We start from the raw sequence: 25,722 nt of genomic DNA, 5'->3' as shown, positions 1-25,722 counted from the left end.
ACTGTAGACAGGACATAAATTCCGTGTGCCCAACGGGACGCCTCAGATTAAAGGCCTTTGGATTTCCTTAAAACAGAGTCTTTAGATTGCTTAAAGGTTCAACAAAGTTCTTTATTAATGAAAACAAACAGGTACTTTAAGGCTTTCTTAACAGTCTATTGGTTCTCTCTCAATCTTGTCCACAAGGGACAGGCACTATCTTCATAACTGTATACTAACTAATGGGGAAATCCTTAACTTCTAATCTGGGCAGTCTTTCTTTACCTCTGTTGGCGTGGAGCCCCTGCACTCGGGACCAACTGCTTCTGGCTTCCGTGAGTGACCCTTACCAAGCAGAGCTTTGTAGACTTCCAGGAGAAAAAGAACTCAGGTTTCGGTGATGGCTGACTGAAGTCCTTCAGCAAAGGAACTGTAGGGCTGTATAACCCCGGCCAAGCTGTGGGCTGTATATCTCCCCGGCCAAGCCGTAGAAGACGAAGCTTTCTACAGGAGCTCTTGGTATTATGTCCTGCATGAAAGGCTTCTCTGTGTGTACTGAACCCAAACTAGATCCTATTCCCTCCAAAAACCCCAAAAGGGGGTGGGACCAGGGAACCTAACTATAATTGACAGGTGGCTTGCCCTATGATTGCAGCCAAAAAAAGCCACCTATCTGTAGAGTCCCTGAAACTTAGGACTACAACAAATATTCAATGCAAAGCAAACAAAATTGGAGCTCCTGGTACAGTTGTACCTGCACACTGCCTTTCCCTGTGATTCTCAATCTCTAGCTATTCATAGGTAAAATTCACCAATAGCTCCCAATTCTGAAATGTTCCCAGAAGCAGAAATGTTCCCAGAAGCACCAGGACTGTGGCACAGCTGTCCTGGAGTCAACTGCATTAATATCACTCTGACCAAAAGGTCATGAATTCAAAGCCAGACCGGGTCGGAGTGAGCTTCTGACCAATTTGTGTAGCTTGCTGTCAACCTTTGCGGCCTGAAAGACAGTTGTATCTGTCAAGTAGGAAATTTAGGCACCACTTAAGCGGGGAGGTTAGTTTACGACGCCAAAAAATCTCCAGCAAGCATGCAAAGAATGAGGAAGTACTTGATCAGTGTCACAAATGGATGGTGAAGCAACAGCTCCCCTGGTGGCCAGAATACTGGAATGTTAAATAGCCTCTGTGTATCTGTCTATATATGATGTGTGTCTATGACATTGAATGTTTACCATGTATATGTACATTGTAATCCACTCTGAGTCCCCTGCGGGGTGAGAAGGGTGGAGTATAAATACTGTAAATAAATAAATAAATAAATAAATAAGAAGCAGAAGAAACCAACTTTGTGATGGGTTCCTTCTGCTTCTATGTCAGCATGTCAGCAATTCATCTTCATCTTCATTCAAATGAGAGAGCAAAACATAAACCTTGAGTAAATAGCTATTCCACCCCTAGCAAAGAGCATCGCTGTTAGAGCATAGCAGCATTGCAGCACATTGCTTCTTGTCTTCAGAGTAACGTTTTGCTTCTCCTTCTCAAAATAGTGTATTACTTCTCCAAACTGTATTCTAAAATCTATATAGTTATACCTCACCGGGTGTAGCCCAAACATGCTAGCTGACCTACATTACAAGCTGCACATAATAATTAGCATCATAAGGTTTTTCTTTAACACACACTTGATCCTGCTACTATTTATTTGTCGTGTCAGGGCAACCAGTCAATTATATTACATTTCTAACAGAACAAAGCAAACAAACAGACAAAATACAAAATACTTTGACCAGTATTTGGCACTTGGAGTGCCTCTGGTTTTGCCGTAAGAAGGTCCTCCATTGTGCATGTGGTGGGACTCAGGTTGCATTGCAGCACATGGTCTGTGGTTTGCTCTTCTCCACACTCACATGTTGAGGATTCCACTTTGTAGCCCCATTTCTGAAGGTTGGCTCTGCATCTCGTGGTGCCAGAGCACAGTCTGTTCAGCGCCTTCCAAGTCGCCCAGTCTTCTGTGTGCCCAGGGGAGAGTCTCTCATCTGGTATCACCCACGGATTGAGGTTCTGGGTTTGAGCCTGCCACTTTTGGACTCTCGCTTGCTGAGGTGTTCCAGTGAGTGTCTCTGTAGATCTTAGAAAACTATTTCTAGATTTAAGTTGTTGACATGCTGGCTGGTACCCAAACAGGGGATGAGCTGGAGATGTCTCCATCTTGGTCCTGTCACTATTGGCTGCTACTTCCCGGCGGATGTAAGGTGGTGCAATACCGGTTAAGCAATGTAATTTCTCCAGTGGTGTAGGGCGCAGACACCCCGTGATAATGCGGCATGTCTCATTAAGAGCCACATCCACTGTTTTAGTGTGGTGAGATGTGTTCCACACTGGGCATACATACTCAGCAGCCGAGTAGCACAGCCCAAGGGCAGATGTCTTCACTGTATCTGGTTGTGATCCCCAGGTTGTGCCAGTCAGCTTTCGTATGATATTGTTTCTAGCATTCACTTTTTGCTTGATGTTCAGGCAGTGCTTCTTGTAGGTAAGAGCACGGTCCAGAGTGACTCCCAGGTATTTGGGTGCGCTGCAATGCTTCAGTGGGATTCCTTCCCAGGAGATCTTTAGAGCTCGGGATGCTTCTCTGTTCTTGAGACGAAAGGCACATGTCTGTGTTTTAGATGGGTTGGGGATCTGCTGGTTTTCCCTGTAATAGGCAGTAAGAGCACCTAGAGCTTTGGAAAGCATCTGTTCTACCATCTCAAAGCTCCCTCCTTGAGCAGTAATGGTACGATCATCAGCATAGGTGAAACTCGCTGTCCCTTCTGGCAGTGGCTGGTCATTTGTGTAGAAGTTGAACATGGATGGAGCAAGCATGCTCCCGTGAGGCAGGCTACAACTTACTACAACTTACAACTGCTACAACTTAATGTAACAACCCCCCCCCCCCCCCCCCTGGGTACATAGAGGACTGGGCGATCTGGAAGGCACTGAACAGACTGTGTTTAGGCACCATGACATGCAGAGCCACTCTTAAGAAATTGGGCTATAAAGTGGAGTCCACGATATGTGAGTGTGGAGAAGAGCAAACCACTGACCACCTGCTGCAATGCAATCTGTGCCCTAACACATGCAGAATGGAGGACCTTGTCATAGTAACATTAGAGGGTCTTGAAGTGGCCAGCTTTTGGTCAAAGGAAATTTAGCATAATGCCAAGTTTTTAATTATGTTTTTGGTTTAATTATGTTTGCGGTCACACCTACCTGCATGACCGCATTTCTCTGTACGAAACCACACGATCTCTTCGTTCATCTGGAGAGGCCCTGCTTGTGCTCCCAACACTGTCACAGGTGCGATTGGTGGGGATGAGGGAGAGGGCCTTCTCAGTGGTGGCCCATCAACCCTGGAACTCACTTCCCAAGGACATCAGGCATGCCCCAACTCTGGCAGTCTTTAGGAGGAGCCTGAAAATGTGGTTGTTCCAGTGTGCCTTCCCAGAATAATGAAAAATGCCCTCTAAATGCACTTTACACTGATTTAGGATTGTTTGTACGCTCTCACCAACGCCCTGTCTCTCCTATCTTGTTCATGCCTAGCATTATTTTTAAATTTAATTACATTTGGCCCAGCCATAGATTTTAAATGTGTGTTGTATTACTATTATTGTATATTGCTTTTTTGTTTATGAGTTTTATTTAATTGTTTTAATGTTGTTGTTATTGTATTGTCGAAGGCTTTAATGGCTGGAATCACTAGGTTCTTGTGGGTTTTTTCGGGCTATAGGGCCATGTTCTAGAGTCATTTCTCCTGACGTTTCACCTGCATCTATGGCAAGCATCCTCAGAGGTAGTGAGGTCCTCACTACCTTTTAGGATGCTTGCCATAGATGCAGGCGAAATGTCAGGAGAAATGCCTCTAGAACATGGACCTATAGCTCGAAAAAACCCACAAGAACCTAGTTGTTGTTATTGCTTGTATTGATGTATATTGTGGGCTCGGCCTCATGTAAGCCACACCGAGTCCCTTGGGGAGATGGTAGCGGGGTACAAATAAAGTTTTATTATTATTACTAGCCGTCCCCTGCCACACGTTGCTGTGGCCCACATGGGGGTTCTGTGTGGGAAGTTCAGCCCAATTCTATCGTTGGTGGAGTTCAGAATGCTCTGTGATTGAAGGTGTACTGTAAATCCCAGCAACTACAACTCCCAAATGTCAAGATTCTATTTTCCTCAAACTCCACCAGTGTTTATATTTGAGCATATTGAATATTCGTGTAGAGTTTGGTCCAGATCCATCATTGTTTGCGTCCACAGTGTTCTCTGGATGAACTATAACTCCCAAACTCAACATCAATGCCCACCAAACCCTTCTAGTGTTTTCTGTTGGTCATGGGAGTCCTGTGTGCCAAGTTTGATTCAATTCCATCATTGGTTGAGTTCAGAATGCTCTTTGATTGTAGATGAACTATAAATCCCAGCAACTACAACTCCCAAATGACAAAATCAATTTTTTTTGAGTGAAGGACATACATTGGGTTGTTAGGTGTCTTGTGTCCAAATTTGGTGTCAATTCGCCCAGTAGTTTTTGAGTTCTGTTAATATCACAAATGAACATTACATTTTTATTTATATAGATTATTATTATTATTATTATTGTTGTTGTTTTTTTTAAATACATTATAACAGTATTCTCAATTTGCTTCTGATGAGATAAATAAATGCTGTGTTTTTTAGACAAACGCTGTGGGGTTGATGCAACTATTGATTCCTCCACCTTGCACTCAGCATAATGCAGAGAAAAGAAAGTCTCCAGGTGACTGTGGTTGGATCCGGCCCAAACGCACTGTGTGACAAAACCTTCGTGATGGAAACTGCATTACAAACACTCCTCGCTTCTGCTGACAGCGGCAAAAGCTCTCTGGGATAAACACTAGCATTAGCTCCAAATGTCTCCAAAGAATAGCGAAAGTATTTCATCAGGAGATTTATCTTTGGGTTTCTCTGGTTTTCTAAGGTTGTGCAGTGACCCCTGGGTGGAAGGCTGTATGTGATGGATAACCCTTCACCATAACTTTATCTCTCTCATCTAACCATTTACAAAAAAAGAGGAGGCTGGAATTAAAAGGTTAATACTTGTTAAAGGCTGACACTTTTGTCATCTCAAGGTCTCTCACCACTGAAGGAGATGGAAAAATCTTATACACACACACACACATAGAGAGAGAGTCTTTCTCTATAAGAGACACAAATTCTATCCTACTATAATATTTTAGTATAATCATTTCATTTCATTTATCATTAGGCGATTCCTCATTGCACAAGTAGGATTGCCTTCCAAGATCGGTGTACTGGCGGTGGTTTTGTAGGCGACTGTGTAGCCCTATTCTTGATCTGCATGTTCTTCCACAGTAAGGGCATTGGTTTCCAGATAGAAGGCGGTCCCAGTCGGGGTTGGCTTGACACGCCTTCCTCTTGGCACGTTTCTCTCTTTCGCCCTCCATTCGTGCCTCTTCAAATTCTACAGCACTGCTGGTAACAACTGACCTCCAGCTGGAGTGCTCAAGGGCCAGGGCTTCCCAGTTCTCAGTGTCTATGCCAGAGTTTTAAAGGCTGGCTTTGAGCCCATCTTTAAATCTCTTTTCCTGTCCTCCAACATTCCATTTTTCGTTTTTGAGTTCGGAATAGAGCAACTGCTTCTGGAGACAGTGGTTGGGCATCTGGACAACATGGCTGGTCCAGTGGAGTTGATGGCGGAGGACTGTCACTTCAGTGCTAGTGGTCTTTGCTTCTTCCAGCATGTTGAGATTTGCTCGCTTGTCTTCCCAAGAGATTTGCAGTATTTTTCAGAGGCAACACTAATGGAATCGTTCCAGGAGTTTCATGTGACATCTGTAGATAGTCCATGTCTTGCAGGCGTGTAGCAGGGTTGGGAGGATAATAGCTTTATAAACAACCCCCTTGGTATCTCTATGGATGTCCCGGTCCTCAAACTTATGTTTATTGCCACCCATCACAGGACAATAGACTAGCCTGGCTTGCAGGCCTTTCTAGGACTCGCCAGGCATTTGGACATTTCCTGAGTTTCCATAATCCACTCAAGAATGCATTGTATTTCCTTGTCCCGCCTCCCTCCCTCCTGATTCGCCGACGCACCGAAGTGGCAGGAGCCTTCTGATTGGACCAGGGGCACCGCAGCAGCCCTGTGATTGGCCCACGCACTCAGAGGGTGGCCGAGCCTCCTCCCAGCTGTTGGGGCATCAGCCAATCACTTTTCAGCCAGGCAGAGGGCGGGGAGCGGGGAGATTTGAAACCCACAACTCTCTATTTTCTATAAAAATGCCATTTATTTCTGTAACCACATGCTCTGCTTGGCGAATGATTGCTGCTCTGCATCCTTTTCAGCTGAATCGCTAATAAATCTCGGTGGCACTTCCTTCAACTTGGTGAGACCTTTTATTAGGAAAAATCAGGGATTGGGTGCTTCTTTCTGTCTCGCCAGGGTAATGAACTCTTTAAAGAGTCTGATTGGTCTCTGCCTCCTGGCAAAGACCCCTAAATTCCTGCTCTAAAACAGAATGATTTCTTACAGGTGAAAAGGGATGCACTTCTCAAATGAGGTTTCCCTTTCTGATGAACTAGCAAATCCCATAGGAGTCCCTAACACCTCTTCCTCCTTATGGATTTTCATAACTGGAAACATATGGTGAGAAGAAGAAAATAATCCTCATGAACAGAGTTCCTACAAGACATTTTCCTTTCCTATCTGGGCAAACAGTGTGCCACTGCACTATACTAGCAATTTAGCAAAAGAAAACAGACAATTACCTAGTACGGAGTATTCTGGATTACAGGCATGGTCTCAATCAGTTGTGTTGCTGTTTCTTGGTTAAATTACAGTATGCACTAAGTTGCCCAGAAATAATTGAGATAGTTAATTTGGCAGTAAACACATGGCTAAGCCAGCTGTAGAGAGACAAAGCTGCCATTATGGCCATTCTGGGGAGATAGCGTATTTTTCTGTTTTGCTTGTTGCTGTCTGCTACCATCTTGTAGCTCAAAATGACAAGACTGTTTTGATGAACTGGTTCTTTAATGAGAAACCCACAAAGAATAACAGTTGTTAGGCTTTTTGTCCTGCAAATGAAGATGAACAGACTATGTCGCAATATTCCATGTTTCCTGTACTGGTTTCCTGATGGTTTGGAACAAATGAGTGATGGTTTTTCAGTGCATATTCACATGGCATTTCTGACCACGTACAAGCTAACCAGACGGAGTTGGGTTCCACTTCTAAGATGGAGAACAGACTTATTTCTCTTGCCCATTGCAACCAAGACTGGTTGCTTCAGCTTGAGTTTTTTCAATAATAATAATAACAATAATAATAAGGCTCACAAATGGAACTTTGAAAAAGGAGACAGAGTGCCTGATTCTGGCAGCCCAAGAACAAGCCATTAGAACCAATGCCATCAAAGGCAGAATTGAAAATTGAAAAGTCGACGACAGATCCCAAATGTAGACTCTGCAAAGAAGCAGATGAAATGATAGATCCCATCCTCAGCTGCTGCAAGAATATTGTGCAGACAGACTGCAAGCAGAGGCATAACACTGTTGCTCAGATTATTCATTGGAACTTGTGCCACAACCACCATCTGCCTGCAATAAAGAACTGGTGGGATCACAAGTCCGAAAAAGTTAGAAAAACTGAACATGTCAAACTCCTCTGGTACTTCCGGATTCAAACAGACAGAGTTCTTGAGCACAATACTCCTGATCTCACAATTGTGTTAAAAAACAAAGTATGGATTGTCGATGTTGCAATCCCAGGTGACAGCAGGATTGAAGAGAAACAAGTGGAAAAGCTGACACGATATGAGGGTTTAAAGATCAAACTGCAAAGAATTTGGCACAAGCCAGTCCAGGTGGTCCCAGTGGTGATCAGCACACTAGGTACGGTGCCTAAAGACCTTGCCCTGCACTTAAACATGAAACCACTGGGAGAGATCATCCGGAGTTTTGGAATACGGTGCCATCTCTATGCAGATGACACCCAACTCCACTAATCATTTCCACCAGATTCCAAGGAAGCCCCGAGGATACTGGACCAGTGCCTGGCTGCTATGACGATCTGGATGAAGAGGAACAAGCTGAGGATCAATCCTGACAAGACAGAGGTCCTCCAGGTCAGTCACACAGTCCTAGACACTTGGGAAGTGTCTGACGTCTGATCTAATACAACAGCCAGAAGAGTGTCTGCTGTGGACTCATCTTGTCGTGTATATAATAATATTAATAACAACTTTATTTTTATACCCTTTCAACCATCTCCCCAAGGGAACTTGGGGTGTCTTACAAGGGACAAGCCCAAAAATTACTAATAGAACACACCCAATTAAAATATAGATAAAATATAAAAACAATCACAATTGTAAACAACATCAAAACAATATGGCTGAAAAAAGAACATAGCTGAGATTCAGGCTCCATGAGTTCTGGGATTTATAGTTCACATACAATCAAAGAGCATTCTGAACTCCACCAACAATGGAATTCAAACAAACTTAGCACCCAGAACTCCCATGACCAACAAAAAATACCGGAAGGGTCTGGTGGGCATTGACCCACCAGACCCTTCCAGTATTTTAGTTGTAGTTCACCTACACCCAGAAAGCACTGTGCACTCAAACAATGATAGATATGGACCAAACATTTGCACGAATGCTCAATATGCCCAAATATGAACACTGGTGGAGTTTGGGGAAAATTGACCTTGACATTTGGGAGTTGTAGTTGCTGGGATTTATCATTCACCTACAATCAAAGAGTATTCTGAACCCCACCAATGATAGAATTGGGCCAAACTTCCCACACAGAACCCCCCATGACCAACAGAAAATACTGTGTGATCCTTCTGCCCCCTCATGACCCTCCCAGATCCATCATTGTTTCAGTCCACAGTGCTCTCTAGATTTAGGTGAACTACAACTCCCAAACTCGAGGTCAACTCGAGGCCCACCAAACCCTTCTAGAGTTCAATTCCATCATTGGTGGAGTTCAGAATGTTCTTTGATTGTAGGTGAACTATAAATCTCAGCAACTACAACTCTCAAATGACAAAATCATTTTTTTTTTGGTGATGGTCACTCCTTGGGTTAGTAGGTGTCTTGTGGCCAAATTTGGTGGCAATTCGTCCAGCGGTTTTTGAGTTATGTTACATTACATTTTATTTATATAGATGACTCAAACCACAGCTCTGATAGGGTGATTTGGATGTCTATCATCCTTTGCTCTCTCATCCATAAGGGCACCATAAGTCTAAGTTGACTTGATGGCAGTTTACAGCAATACATTTTTTACATTACAATTCTGTGATGAGATTCTGGTGACAATCCAAGGAAAATCCCACTCTGCTTCCTAAAGACAGTATGATACATACAAGCGTTTTGCTGTGTAGATGTAATACTGTTCATCTTTGTTTTGTCACTATTGGTAATATTAGCCTAGAAATCTCTCTTTCTCTCTCTCTTTCTCTCTCCATGTATGCATGTGTTTTCCCCCCAGCATACTTATTATTTCTGTTTAACAAAGGGAAACTTTGCATTTTCCCAACTTTATCCATAATGAGGGAGTCAACATAAAGGAGGCATTGTGTTTGGGCTCCGGTCTGCTTCACTTATCAAATTCTCACTGTGTTCCAGATAATTTTAACAAATGCACCAGTGTGTAACATAGAAAGAATTAAGCTCAGCTAATGCCTTTGACCCAGATATTGAGCTCCTATTGATAAAAAAAATGACAATTCCGTATGTGAATTAAGCAAAGTAATATGAATAGATTTCAACCTGAATACTGTATGGACTTCCAGCAACATAATCTAATTTGTAGAGAAATATGATCAGTTAAGGATTTGGACTCAACTTTTACAATTTTTTTTCAAAGCATAAATCAACTAGGAATTTTAAACCCACCACAGAAGAGGTAATCTGAAATATGGAAATGCTGCTTAGAATAAGTTTATGAACAAATGTATTTCTGATTTTTCAGACTGCAGTTGACATTTGTAATGCTTTTGATAAATAGCAAAAATATTCCTAAAAAGCCAGCATGGCATAGCGTTTTGAGCATTGGATCATGATCTTGGAGACCTACACTATTGGAGAAATGACACTGTTTAGCCGGTATTGCACCACCTGACTTCCTGGGGAGTAGCAACCAATAGTGAAAGGACCAAGGCAGTGACATCTCCAGCCCATCCCCTGTTATGGGTATCAGCCAGCACGCCAATTACTTAAATCAAGAAATAGTTTTCCAAGATCTGCAGAGACACTCGCTGGAACACCCCAGCAAGCAAGAGTCCAAAAGTGGCAGGCTCAAACCCAGAGCCTCAATCAATGGCTGGTACCAAATGAGAGACTCCCTCCTGGGCACACAAAAAACAGGACAACTTGGAAAGCGCTGAACAGACTGCGCTCTGGCACCACGAGATGCAGAGCCAATCTTAAGAAATGGGGCCACAAAGTGGAATCCACGACACACGAGTGCGGAGAAGAGCAAACCACAGACCACCTACTGCAATGCAACGTGAGCCCTGCTACATGCACAATGGAGGACCTCCTTGCGGCAACACCAGAGGCACTCCAAGTGGTCAGCTACCAAGTCTGCAAACTATGTGTTTTGTTTGTTTGTTTGTTTTTAATGCAATACAACTGTTTTGGCTTGCTCCTGACACGATAAATAAATAAATCTTGGAGACCATGGTTCCAATCTTTGATGACCCATGAAAACCAACTGAAAAACCTTGGGCAAATCACACTATCTCAGCATCAGAGGAAGGCAAAGGCAAAGCTCTTCTGAACAAATCTTATAACAGAAACACTGCAATGATCACCATAAGTTGGAAATGAGTTGAAGGCACGATGCAGCAAAAAAGCTCATATTGGACTCATCCATATGAAGTGTATATATGCATGAGCACGAATAGATCTCAATATTTACCAGACCTCATATTTACTGACTTCTTTGGTGGCATTCAATGGCTTCTATCATGGTTTTGGTGAGTCCTCTCTTTTTATCCCAACTCTCAAGGAAGTATTCATGGTGTTGGACCTAGATGAGTGCTACAGTTCACTAGGATTTGACCATAAAATGACACTAAAATGTCTCGAGAAGTGTTCTGTCTAAGGGCCCTTCCATACAGCCCTATATCCCAGAATATCAAGGCAGGAAATTCCACAATATTTGTTTTGAACTGGCTTACCCGAGTCCACACTCAGATAATGTGGGATTTCCTGCCATGATATTCTGAGATAGAAGGCTGTGTGGAAGGGCCCTAGGAATCTCTATGTCCTCTTGTGTGACTCTATTGATGCATCTATATTTTAGACTCAATGCAGTCTGACCCCACTTTTGTTGCCATGGCTCAATGCTATGGAATCATAGGAATTGTAGATTAATAAGATCTTTAGCCTTTCCTGAAAGCTGGTGCCTCACCAAATATGCCGCCGTGCCTGGGGGCTATAACTCTTAGTGAAAGAGACATAGACATGACATCTTTCCCCCAGGGGATTGCTTCTTGCCTTCCTTTAGAGAACTGGAACTCCCAAGGACCAAAACACTGTAGATAACTCAAAATAGGTTTTATTGTTCATAAAGAATTATCCCTTTAAGGCAATAAGCTGGAAGTTTAAAAGGGGTAAAGGAAATATACATTACAGTCTCTGGTTGTCTTGGGTCCAAGGAGATTTCGCAGCTGAGAAGCTTTTCAAGGTTCCCTCTTTTCTCAATGGCTGTGAAGGTCGGAACAAACATAACCCCCAGTCCAATGGCCTATGTTGAAGGCACAGAGTCTTCCTTTTGATGCCAAAGAACCAGTTTGAAGGTACTTGGGTCTCCTCAACATTGTCCAGGGCGATCTGGACATGAAGTATGAGTCCCAAGGGTAAAAACTTTAGAGTTGGTGATGAGAGGTAACTTAATTAAGGGCTTTAGAGCCAAGTCTCTTTCTCACGTCTATCTGATAGAAAGTTTGATGGTAGAATAGAAAAGGAAAAGTTCTGCCCTCCTCCAGGAAGAGGTGGAGCCAAGCAATTGAGCTGAGGAAGCAATATAACTGGTGCAAACAACATTGATTGACAGCTATAAATAATAAATCAATCCAACTATACATTTACAAAGTAAGCAAGTATGGGCATGTTATACAGTTTAAACCTTTGCACTTTAAAGTTCTACACACAGGTGGCACCACTCGCACCGTCACACCAAACTAGAACTTCCAATGGTCTATAGCATTTGGCCTTGATAGTTAAAATGAAAAGACTTTGAAATACTGGGGTGTCAGAGAATTAAAACGATGTCCATCCTTGCCAAATCGAGACAGAGTATGAAATGGCTTTCTAGAAGCCCTTTGCCACTATAGTATGGAGGTACTTTGTTGTTATTTCTTCCCATGATGTTCTGTTTGCAATAACTGCTCTGCAAAACACCCCCTCCCTGCTTCACGATTTTCCTGCAACTAGAAGAAATCCAGCGCTGAGCAGAGTGTGACTCAGACCTCACAATTGCTCACAAAGGATGATGGGACTGACATCTGAAGTAAAAGCCAGCATAAAATTATCTGCCGAAAATAATAATTCTGACACTCACATTTGCCCTTTAGATATATAGATATAAATAAAGGGTAAATTAATCACACTGGCTGAGTCATTTTAAAGATCTCAGAGCTGCAGTAGTATTCCTTCTCCGATGAAAGTTGGGCTCATAACCGATGCTGGTGATAAGGTTTGAAGGATTTAATTGGAAAAGTTTAATAAAGAATTAAATGTTCATAATGCTTCACCCCCTCCCTATCACCCATTTTTTCCCTTTTGGCAAAAATACAAATGATATATGAGATTCTTTGTCAGAAGAAGCTGAGGTGAGCACACTGTTATTATGGCTTTTGAATACAATACCGCCTCATATTTTTTGTGCTATTGTTAATACAAAAATTAAGTTTGGATTATTTATTTTGGAATAAATAGCTTCTTTGCAGATAGTCCCAAGATTGTAGACCCAACTTGTTTCTGTTTCCCAAGATGCAGATAATGGGGAAGGAGATACACTTAAAGGTCATTGCGTATACCGTGGTTATATGTCTTACAATGCCTGGATGATGTTTGTAAAAGCAGTGCGTCAAACTAGCAAGACTGATATCCTTTCAGATGCAGAGAAAGATACATTTTCCCTATAGATGATGAAATATCTCTCTAGATAATTGGGTATATTAAATTATATATGTGTGTGTGTGTCTGTGTATGTGTATGTCATACAAATGTTATGGGTCCCGTCCCCCCTGGTCCAATGCACAATGGATCACATAAAATGCAACATTAAGACTGGAATCCTGTCAGTATTTTACAAAAGTAAACATTTCCTTTTGATGGTAGTTGAGCATTTTGCCCAATGTATAACAGCTGCAGTTCAAAGTTACTAACCTTTGCCTTCTTTGTTGCCTTTGACTTCTCCATTGCCTTCACTTTTGCTTTCTTTGTTGCCTTTGACTTCTCCATTGCCTTTGCCTTCTCCATTGTCTTTGCCTTCTCCATTGCCTTTTCCTTTGCTTTCTCCATTGCGTTTGCCTTTGCCTTTTTCTTCTTCATTGCCTTTGCCTTCTCGATTGCTCTTGGCTTTGCCTTCTTTGTTGCCTTGGCCTTCTCCATTGCCTATACCTTCTCTATTGCCTTCGACTTCTCCATTGCCTTGGCCTTCTCCATTGCCCTTGGCTTTGCCTTCTTTGTTGCCTTGGCCTTCTCCATTGCCTATACCTTCTCTATTGCCTTTGACTTCTCCATTGCCTTGGCCTTCTCCATTGCCCTTGGCTTGGCCTTATTTGTTGCCTTTGCCTTCTCCATTGCCTTTGTCTCCTCCATTGCTTTTGACTTCTCCATTGCATTTGGCTTTGCCTTCTTTGTTGCCTTTGACTTCTCCATTGCCTTTGCCTTTGCCTTTTTCTTCTTCATTGCTTTTGCCTTCTCGATTGCTCTTGGCTTTGCCTTCTTTGTTGCCTTGGCCTTCTCCATTGCCTATACCTTCTCTATTGCCTTTGACTTCTCCATTGCCTTGGCCTTCTCCATTGCCCTTGGCTTTGCCTTATTTGTTGCCTTAGCCTTCTCCATTGCCTTTGACTTCTACATTGCCCTTGGCTTTGCCTTCTTTATTGCCTTGGCCTTCTCCATTGCCTTGGCCTTCTACATTGCTTTTGCCTTTGCCTTCCCCGTTGCCTTTGCCTTTGTCTTCTCCATTGCCTTTGACTTCTCCATTGCCTTTTCCTTTGCTTTCTCCATTGCTTTTGCCTTTGCCTTCCTTGTTGCCTTTGCCTTCTTCATTGCCTTCACTTTTGCCTTCTCCATTGCTTTTGACTTCTCCATTGCCTTTGACTTCTCCATTGCCTTTTCCTTTGCTTTTGCCTTCCCCATTGCCTTTTCCTTCTCCATTGCCTTTGCCTTCTCCATTGCCTTCACCTTTGCCTTCTTTGCTGCCTTAGCCTTTTCCTTCTCCATTGCCTTTTCCTTTGCTTTCTCCATTGCTTTTGCCTTTGCCTTCTCCATTGCCTTCTTCTCATTATTAAATTAATACACTTTGTCCCCTCTTTAATTGCCATGGATCAATGCTATTGAATCCTGGGAGCTATAGTTTGGTGGGGCACCAGCACTTTTGGGCGAACAAAGCTATATACCTTATAAAACTACCACTCCCATAATTCCATAGCTTTTAGTCAGGGCAGTTAAAATGGTGTCAAATTGCATTAATTCTACAGTCTGAAAAAGAAAGATGTCTATGGAAGTTATAGAGCTCTATTTAAGTAAAGCAAAATAGTTTCAGTTCTTTTTTGGACCTTACTTGGCAAAAGAGAAGTTGGAATGGAAGGAATAGGGATGGAGCATGTTTCCAAATTCCTGAATGCAAAGTAAATAACTGTTGCATCCCAGTTCAAGAAACAAGACCATAAGATTAAATCCACCACTCTGGACTGTAGGAAAAGCAATCCTTGTTTATTGATGAAAAATTGGTTACAAAAGAAAGGTAAATGCAGAGTCAAAAAGCCACAGAAAAACAGTAGTCAATAGGATCTCTGAACTTGAGCAAAACTTCAAAAGCCACAAAACAATAACCAGGAGTCTGTTAGCCTTTTACTAACCATGAACTTGGAAACTAGAAACCTCTGGGATTACTGGCCATGGAACACAGGAATTCTGCCAAGGCCAGCCACAGTCCCGAACGTTGCTTGACCTAAAGAAGCACCTGGCAGGAACCCTCTTAAACCAAAGAAGCTATTCTTAGAAACGCCCCTTGACTTTTCTGTCTGGGCCTCTTTCTGCTGTAAGCGCTGTGACCTTCGCAAAGACTGGGAAACATGTCTATCTCTGACTATCTGTTCTCTTCGGTCCTCATTATCAACCCCAGGTGGAGAGATATCACGGCTAACTTCCAAAACATTCTCTTCTAGCTGTTGGGTTTTGTTTTCATTCCCACTGACCTCTGCATCAACAACAGATTCCACACTGTCAGAGTCAGGGAGAGCTTGCTCAGTTGGAAAAACTATCAGAGAATCCTGTTCACACAGATCAGGATCCATCCATCCATCCATCCATCCATCCATCCATCCATCCATCCATCTATCTATCTATCTATCTATCTATGTATCCATCCATCTATCTATCTATCTATCTATCCATCTATCTATCTATCTATCTATCTATCTATCCATCTGTGCATTCCTCTATCTATCATCTATGTATGCAGCATGTATATAAATACATGACATGATAACATATTCTGGCAATGAAGATTAAAAGCTAATTATGAACACATTGCCTGTACTAATATTTGTACTTAATTTGATTTGCAGTACACCAAACAATCTGACTGAAATTATATAGCTGCATGAACACCCATTAGGGTTCTTTTCAGCTGGCTTATTCATATTCTTTTAAAAAGCCATATTAAATGAGTTCTAATATTTTTAAAGGCAAATGAAAGGCATGTGAAGCCAAGATAAAAGCCACTCAATACAATTATTTAGCAGTAATATCAATAACTCTTAATATGTTCCTTAGCCATTGTGAGCATTATGTGATATATATATATATATATATATATATATATATATATATATATTCATATTCTAGCAGATGAAAAGGACGTGAGTCCCAGTTAATTAGGATGAACTGAAAGCATCAATTAGAAAGCATCCGGTCACATTGGTAATGGGAATCGGTGATGAGCTAGCAATGGGAAATCTATTTGAATGGTAGCTCGGCTGTGCTGCAAATGAACTGGAAAAAAGGAGCTAAAACATCTTGATCTTGAATTAGGTGTCCAAGTAAAACAAAAGACTTTTGGAGATTAATTAGATTGTTGAAAATGACATGCTAATGCTCCAGTGAGGATCTATGTTCCATAATAGAGAGCAGGTGTAATGTTATGCATGACATACCAGATTTACTTTTAGGGGAAACCCAGCCTCAAGTTTCCATGCAACTATGAAGGCTGATATACCTTCATGACATTTTTCATGGTATATTTTACAAAGTTGATCTGAGGACACAATAGGAATTGTGGATAAGGATTTTGGAAATAATTAGCTCCAGGTTCTACCATGGCCATTGGTTAGGTCCCCATTCTGTCCTCCACTCACTCCCCTGGGCCCCTGCCATCTCATTGTACTAGCCCTGGACCAGTCCTCTTATAACTATTCAGCTGGCCCAGGTAATGAATAGCTAGGGCCATTAGTTAGGGGCCTGTTCCTGCACTTTACCAACTTCCCCAGCCCTATGTTTTCCCATTGACCCAGCCCCCTTACATCTGTGCAGCAAGCCTTGGAAATAATGTCAGGTCCCATCCTGACCGTGAGTGCATCTTACCCACTCCCAGGGCCTAGTCTGCTTCGTTCTGCAAGTCCAACCCTCTCATAATTGCTGAGACCCACTCTGGAACTCTGGCCATTGATACCCGAGCTTGCCTGATGGAAATTAATGCTGAAGTGGCTTTTAATTCACATATGTACATCTATTATATAGTATGATGTTTTGTTTTTTAATGATTTTTTAAATGAATACTAGGTATGTTGTTTGTATGTAAGTGCAATGCTTTACCTACGCCCTTCCTGAGTCCCCTCGGGGAGATAGAGTGGTATACAAATAAAGTTATAATTATTATTTTATTGAACCAAAACCACAGTATGTCACAGCAAATGAGATCTAGATGCTGGATTTTGTATCACAAAATCACAAGTCGAACACTTCCCAAGTGTGTAGGACTGTGTGATGTATTTTTGAATGATGCGCGCAGCTCCAAGTCAGGTGGCCTTTTGCAGTTGACAGATCGTGATTTTGTCAATGTGTATTGTTTACAAATGCCGGCTGAGATCTTTTGACATGGCACCCAGTGTGCCAATGACCACTAGGACCACAAGTACTGGTTGATGCCAGAGCCTTTGCAGTTCGATTTTGAGGTCCCGATAACGGTTTAGTTTTTCCTGTTGTTTTTCCTCAATGCAACTGTCACCTGGTATGGCAACATCAATAATCCAGGCTTTTTCTTTTCCACAATCATGATGTCTGGCCTATTGTGTTTCAAAACTTTGTCAGCCTGGATTTGAAGGTCCCACAGTATTTTTGCGTGTTCATTTTCCACTACCTTTGCAGGTTTAGGATCCCACCAGTTCTTTACTACTGGCAGGTGGTACTTGTGACATAAGCTCCAGTGAATCATTTGGGCCACAGAGTTGTGTCTCTGTTTGTAGTCCGTCTGTGCGATTTTCTTGCAGCAGCTGAGGATATGGTCCATAGTTTCATCAGCTTCCTTGCAGTCTGCATTTGAGTTCATCAACTGATTTTTCGATCCTGGCCTTAATTGCATTTGTTCTGATGGCTTGCTCCTGGGCTGCAAGAATCAGACCTTCTGTCTCCTTCTTCAGGGTTCCGTTCATGAGCCATAACCAGGTCTTCTCCTTATCAACTTTAAGTTGTTGTTGTTGTTGCTGTTGCTGTTGTTAGGAGAGATGACACTTTATGTCCCCTTGAGGAAAGCATTGTAATATGTCTTCAAGTTGACTCTGATTTAGGTCAAGTACGAAGGGTGAAGCTGGGACATGGGGTGCATCTACACTATTAAATTAATACACCGCTTAAACTGTCATGGCTCAATGCTATGGAATCTCAGAATCCATAGTTTGTACAACTTTATTTTTGTAAGTTTGGACTGTATACCAAGCCTTCTCAAAGCAGAAAAATCCAACCATGTAGGTCCTTTAGTGGATCTTACAAAGGCAAAGATACCTATATGATTGTGATCACCCTATGGATATGATATAGAATACATAGAGAAAAAAAGGAGTACATATTGTTGGAATGCAACATTCATCATGGTTAATAATAATAATAATAATAATCATCATCATCCTTACTGGGATCTGCACACATTATTCGCCGATACACCACACAGTCCTAAACACATGGGAAGTGTCCGACGTGTGATCCAATACAACAGCCAGCAGAGTGATCTTGTCTGCTGTGGACTCATCTTGCTGTGTTTTAAATAATAATAATAATAATAATAATAATAATAATAATAATAACTTTATTTTTATACCCTGCCTCCATCTTCCTGGGGGGACTCAAGGCGGCTTCCATGGGGACAAGCCCAATCAACATAGATAAAATCAACTCATTAAAATACATAAACAACAGCATGTAGCAAAATAAAACATCATCATTATAACAAAATATAAAAACAACATTTGAACCAATAGCCAATGGACCTGAAATAATATCCAGTTTTGTTGAGGGAATGGGGTTGTTAGATGGAATTCAATGAAGTCTAGAGAGAGCTGTCTTGGCCCATCTCTGATGTATATTGAGACTCATATAAAACTCTTGTCAGAAGCAATAGAATACAATGAATAGCTCCATGAATCACACACAAAATCAATTATCAATCAAAGTAGTCTGGACATGATTCTTTTCTATACAAAAAAAAACCCAGAATGTAAGACCATGTTGTTTTAAATGTTTAAAGGCTTCATTCGCTATGTCTGCCTATATACGCTCTAGAAAGCCAGAGCTCATAAATCTCACCGAGATAAATGAAGCAGGATTCCATCAAATAGACCTGCCTTTGCAGACAACCACATACAATCCTTTCTGTCCTGTTAATTATTGAAAGAATTGTGTTTCTTATCACACTATATCAGCTCATGTTTCTGAATGTACCACATTCTGAATACTTACTTAGGTGATCCCTCATTGTCCACGTAGGATTGTCTTCAAAGACACTGGTGGTGGATCTGTAGATGTGGAGCCCTTATTCTTGATCTACATGTTCTCCCACAGTGAGGGCACTGGTTTCTAGGTGGAAGGCGGTCCTGGTCGGGGTTGGCTTGATGTGCCTTCCTCTTGGCATGTTTCTCTCTTTTGCCCTCCATTCGTGCCTCTTCAAATAAAATGTGGACATTCAAGTGTCAGTCTTCCAATTCTTACCATGTCGATGTAGGCATTATTGTTTTATCTTTTGTTTACTTACTTAGGTGATCCCTCGTTGTCCGAGCAGGATAGTCTTCCAGGATTGGTGTGCTGGCAGTGGGTCCGTAGGTGACTGTGGAGCCGTATTCCTATGTTCCAGTGTGCCTTCCCGGAATAATGATCCCATAGCACTTGTCCTCCAAAGCACTTCATATTGTTTTTAGGTCTGCTCGTATGTTTCCACAAACTGCCCTATCACTGCTTTCGCCCATGTCCAGCATTATTTTAACTTTAATAACATTTGACCTACCCATAGTTTTTAAGGTGTGTTGTCTTATTTGAAATGCTTATGTTATTGTTTCATTGTTTTGTTGTTTTTAATTGCTTGTATTGTTGTATTTGGGCTCGGCCTCATGTAAGCCGTACCGAGTCCCTTGGGGAGATGGTAGCGGGGTATAAATAAAGTGTTGTTGTTGTTGTTGTTGTTGTTGTTGTTGTTGTTGTTGTTACTATTACTATTATTATTATTAGTAGTAGTAGTATTGATCTGCATCTTCTCCCACAGTGAGGGCATTGGTTTCCAGGTGGAAGGCAGTCCCAGTCGGGGTTGGCTTGACGCGCCTTCCCCTTGGCACATTTCTCTCTTTCACCCTCCATTCGTGCCTCTTCAAATTCCACAGCACTGCTGGTCACAGCCGACCTCCAGCTGGAGCACTTAAGGGCCAGGGTTTCCCAGTTCTAAGTGCCTATGCCAGAGATTGAGCCCATCTTTAAATCTCTTTTCCTGTCCTCCAACATTCCATTTTCCATTCTTGAGTTTGGAGTAGAGCAACTGCTTTGGGAGATGGTGGTTGGGTATCCGGACAACGTGGCTGGTCCAGTGGAGTTGATGGAGGAGGGCCATCGCTTCAGTGCTGGTGGTCTTTGCTTCTTCCAGCATGCTGACATTTGTCCGCTTGTCTCCCCAAGAGATTTGCAGGATTTTTTGAAGGCAACGCTGATGGAATCGTTCTAGGAGTTGCATGTGACATCTGTAGATAGTCCATGTCTCGCAGGCGTATAGCAGGGTTGGGAGGATAATAATAATAATAATAATAATAATAATAATAATAATAATAATAATCAACCTTTATTTATACCTCGCTAACATCTCCCGAAGGACTCGGTGCGGCTTACAAGAAGCCGAGGCCCAATACATCAATAAAACAACAGCATAACCAATACAACAATAAATAAACTCATAAAACAAAGCAATAAACATTTAACAATAGCAATAAACATTAGACAATAACACCACGATGCATTTAAAACTAAGGCCAGGCCAAATGTAATGAATAAAATTTTAAAAATGCTGGACATGACCAGGTGAAATGGATAGGTTTTTGGAGATCGGTGCGGTATGCAGACAATCTTAAATCTCTAGTAAAGTGCATTTGGGACATGATGCTTGGAGTTTCCTATTCTGGGAAGGCACACTGGAACAACCACAACTTCAAGCTCTTTCTAAAGACTGCCAATGTTGGGGCTTGTCTGATGTCCTTGGGGAGAGAGTTCCAGAGTCGGGGGGCCACCACAGAGAAGGCCCTGTCCCTCGTCCCCACCAATCGCGCTTGCGATGCAGGTGGGATCGTGAGCAGGGCCTCTCCGGATGATCGAAGAGATTGCGTGGGTTCGTATACAGAGATGCGGTCACGCAGGTAGGCGGGTCTCAAACATTTTAGGGCTTTGTAGGTAAGCACCTGCTCCTTGAATTGGGACCAGAAAATGAACGGCAGCCAATGGAGCTCCTTAAACAGGAGGGTTGACCTCTCCCTATAAGGAGCACCAGTTAACAACCTGGCCCATAAAGACAATAACAACCTGGCGTATAAAGACAATAGCTTTATAAACAAGCACCTTGGTATCCCTATGCATGTCCCAGTCCTCAAATACTCTCCGCCTCATTCAGAAAAATGCTGTTTCTTATCACACTATATCAGCTCATGTTTCTGAATGTACCACGTTCTGAATACTATCATCTGTAAGATAGGACAATGTTAAAAAACAAGCTGGTTTTCCTGTCCTGCAAAACCCTTCTTGACTCTGCAATGCATCTTTCAAGTCTTATTTCCATGTGAACGCTCTTCCTCTCTTTATGTCCTTCTGGCGAAACAATAAATTGAGTTCTTTCTTTCTTTCTTTCTTTCTTTCTTTCTTTCTTTCTTTCTTTCTTTCTTTCGCAACCCCTGGGTATGTTTCTTTTGTTGATGCCTTTCATCTAAGTTTTACCTTTCATCCCACCTCTGCTTTCAAGACAGAGGGACTTGTTGCTGCCTCGCCTTCTTGTGATCTGCGAAACAATTTTAATATTCGGCAACATACTTGTGGCGGCTTTGCTCCACTGATCACACTTTTTACCTCAAAGCAGCTCGTTTTAATATAAACATTTGCTTAATATTCTGTACATTCTCGAGTATATTCTTTCACGTCAATGCATTACTTGAAGTCATTTCGTTTCAATAGGCTCTGATGGTGCGAAGAAGAAACAACCTTTTCCCCCCTCACCATTAAAATGTACTTTAATATACATATATATTATAAAAGTAATATATGCAACTGATTTGAAAGAAAATTGCATGGACAATATCTACATCTTGGCATTTCATCAGTTTTTAATATTCATGAACCTTGGCTTAGGGTTTGCAATAAGAAAAAAAGAAAGAAGGAAGGATGAGCCATCTGTACGAGTTGGATTATATGCAACTTTTTTTTAAAAAATGTTTAATTATCTGGCATTATTTGATTTTTTAAAAAAGTATTTTTATTAAAGCAAGAAGAAAACAAAATAAATACACAAGCTTAGAAACAGGTTCTGTGAGTATACATAAATATTCAGGGGATTTATTTTATTTATCGTGTCATCAGCAACCATTGTATTACAATTCTAACAGAGCAAAACAAACACAGAGATTAAAAAGAAAAAGAAAAAAAAACCGCACAGATTTTGTAAATTTGGTATTTGGTTAAATGTCCTTTGACCAGTATCTGGCCACTTGGAGTGCCTCTGGGGTTGCTGCAAGAAGGTCCTCCATCGTGCATGTGGCAGGGCTCAGGGTGCATTGCAGCAGGTGGTCAGTGGTTTGTTCTTCTCCGCACTCGCATGCCGAGGATTCCACCCTGTAGCCCCATTTCTTAAGATTGGCTCTGCATCTCGTGGTGCCAGAGCGCAATCTGTTCAGCGCCTTCCAAGTCGCCCAGTCTTCTGAGTGCCCAGGGGGGAGTCTCTCATCTGGTATCACCCATGAATTGAGGTGCTGGGTTTGGGCCTGCCACTTTTGGACTCTCGCTTGCTGGGGTGTTCCAGCGAGTGTCTCTGTAGTTCTAAGAAAACTATGTCTTGATTTAAGTCGTTGACGTGCTGGCTGATACCCAAACAGGGGATGAGCTGGAGATGTCTCTGCCTTGGTCCTTTCACTATTGGCTGCTACTTCCCGGCGGATGTCAGGCGGTGCAATACCGGCTAAGCAGTGTAATTTCTCCAGTGGTGTGGGTCGCAGACACCCCGTGATAATTCAGGGGATAATTGAGAAGGAGCAAATGCCAATGGTTGAATGTTGAGATTCCCGTTGTATCTTATTTTTAAAAATGTCTCTTATCTCGAATAGCCTACTGCAGCGCACTCTCGTGGGTTTGCCTTTGAAGACTGTTTGAAAGCTCCAAATAGTCCAATAGGCGGTATCCAAATTGCTCACCGGAATGGGGTACATGGAGCACACAAGCCCTTGTTATGGAAGCTCCACTGCTACCAGGCACAATTCAAAGTGCTGGCTTTAGTCTATAAAGCCCTAAATGGTTCTGGCCCAGTTTGCCTGTATCTCCCTCTATGAACCATCTCGGAGGCTAAGGTCATCCAGGGAGGCCCTCCTCTTGCTCCAGCCTTTGCAATCACAACTGGTGGAGATGAGAGACAGGGCCTTCTCAGTGGTGGCCCCTCATCTATTTTTATTTATTAGCTGTACCCGTCACGCGTTGCTGTGGCCAACCTTCCCTTCCTCTTTCTCATCTTTTTTTCTCTCCTTCCTTCCCTTTTTTCTTTCATTCTCTCCTTCCTTCTTTTCCTCTTCCCTTCTTCCTCCCCTTATCTTTCACTTCTTCTTTCTCCCCTTTCTTTTTTAAGGATTTTTATTGAAAAGAAAATGGCATATTTGAGCAGATAATAATTGTCTATCTTAAGCATACAAAAGGAAGAGGGGCCGACCAAGGGCAAGATGGATGGGTGGCATCCTTGAAGTGACTGGATTGACCTTGAAGGAGCTGGGGGTGGTGACGGCTGACAGGGAGCTCTGGTGTGGACTGGTCCATGAGGTCACGAAGAGTCGGAGACGACTGAACGAATGAACAACAACAAAGCATACATTATAACAACATATTTCTATATTATCTATTCACATTCTTTACAGAATCATTCATATTATATTTTTTTCCTCCCACCTCCTCCCACCACCCTTCTCTCTTCACAGAATAGAATTTTGCCGTGAATATGCTGGAAACAGCTTTGAGTCCCCATAGGAGTGAGAAAAGTGGTATATAAATGAAGCAAATAAATAAATAAACTTTTCTCCCCAAAGCATGTCCTTTAAAGGTCTAGCAGGTTAGAAAGAATGTCTCCTGTTTGAGGTCTGGAATGCTTTCCATTTTCTATACACTGAACAGGATGCAAAAAAATAAATAAAATAAAAACCTGTATTATTGCATTATATGTTGCTTTTCTCCCAGTATGGGATTTAAGGTACCTTCAAGTCAACTTTGACATATGACAAACCCCATAAATGCAAGATCTGTAAGTTGCCCTATGCTCACAAAGTCTCTGGTAGGTTAGACCATGGCCCCGTCTGCACTGCCTTATAATGCATTTTAACTGCTAGGTTTCAGCAAAAATGGAAGTGCTGACCATATAAATATTAAGAGAGACGTCTACTGATGTATAACCTGATTGTCTTCTCAGTTTAATAATCAATCCTGATGAGACCTTGATTCGTAGCCATTCAACTACACTTATTCTACCTATTTCTGACTTAAGAATATAGACACTTGATTCAAATTGGCCTCTTCAGTGTTGCGTCGGCTGCACTGCAAGCAAAACCAACAGGAGATTGCTATGGTATTCCGTCAGCACAACAGCCATGGATTAAAATCTGCTTCTGTGCAAAGGTAATTGGAACGAAGAAAAATGTCCATTGTAGAATGCCCCTTCAACTCAGGGGAGTTTGCAATTATTCGTTTTTTTAAAAAATAGAGAGATCTCAAATTCACTGCCACATTTATAAGTCACATAATTGTTCAGATTTCAGTTCAGATCCCGAGTATGTAGAAATTTACATGGAAACTATGAGGGTTGAATGAAAAGTAATGCCTCCACCTTCGTAACTCCTCAGCAGATGGTAGTACTGGTATGCAGCAGGTACTGGTTTGTTCAGTAGACTCTCCTCTACAGTTCCATTTTGGTGGGAAGCCTTAGCATCGAACGGTTGTGTTGTTGAAGTGTGAAGTATGGAACATTCAATTTATCCCATTGTTTTCTAGTCCCAAATCAATAGCATACAGCAGTATCAAACTTCCCCCACTGTTCATTAAACACTCCTCATTAATGTTAGCTGATCTACTCCAACTCAACATGATCTTGACCTACCTTCTGTTGGTAAACCCAAGAAAAGTAAACGAATGGAGTCAAAGCACCGGTATTTAATTTTGACCTTGTAGTAAGCCATCTTGTATCCTGTGTTTGGAAACAGGAAGAATAAAAATCAAATCAAGTCAATTATATTTTATATACGAGGGTTGAATGAAAAGTAATGACTCCACCTTTGTAACTCCTCAACAGATGGCAGTACCGGTATGCAGCAGGTATTGGCTTGTTCAGTAGACTCTCCTCTACAGTTCCATTTTGGCAGCAAGCCATAGCATTGAATGGTTGTGTTGTTAAAGTGTGAAGTATGGAAACCTGTGCAAACTGTCGGTCAATGCAACTTAAGCAATGTGCAGTCATTGAATTCGTGACAGCAGAAGGTGTCACCCCAAAGGAGATTCATCGGAGAATGCAAGTTGTTTATGGTGATTGTGTTGATGTGAGTTCTCTGCATCATTGGGCAAGTAAGTTTAAAGATGTTGAAGTGGCACCTTCTGCTGTCAAGAATTCAATGACAAACCCTAACAAAACTGCATATGGGGAAGATTTACATCCTGGTTTCAAATGTTTAAAAGCAATACTTTTGGGT

Source organism: Anolis sagrei, chromosome 8 (genome assembly GCF_037176765.1).
Source record: "Anolis sagrei isolate rAnoSag1 chromosome 8, rAnoSag1.mat, whole genome shotgun sequence".
NCBI lineage: Eukaryota > Metazoa > Chordata > Lepidosauria > Squamata > Dactyloidae > Anolis > Anolis sagrei.
Note: the sequence above shows the minus strand (reverse complement) of the source record.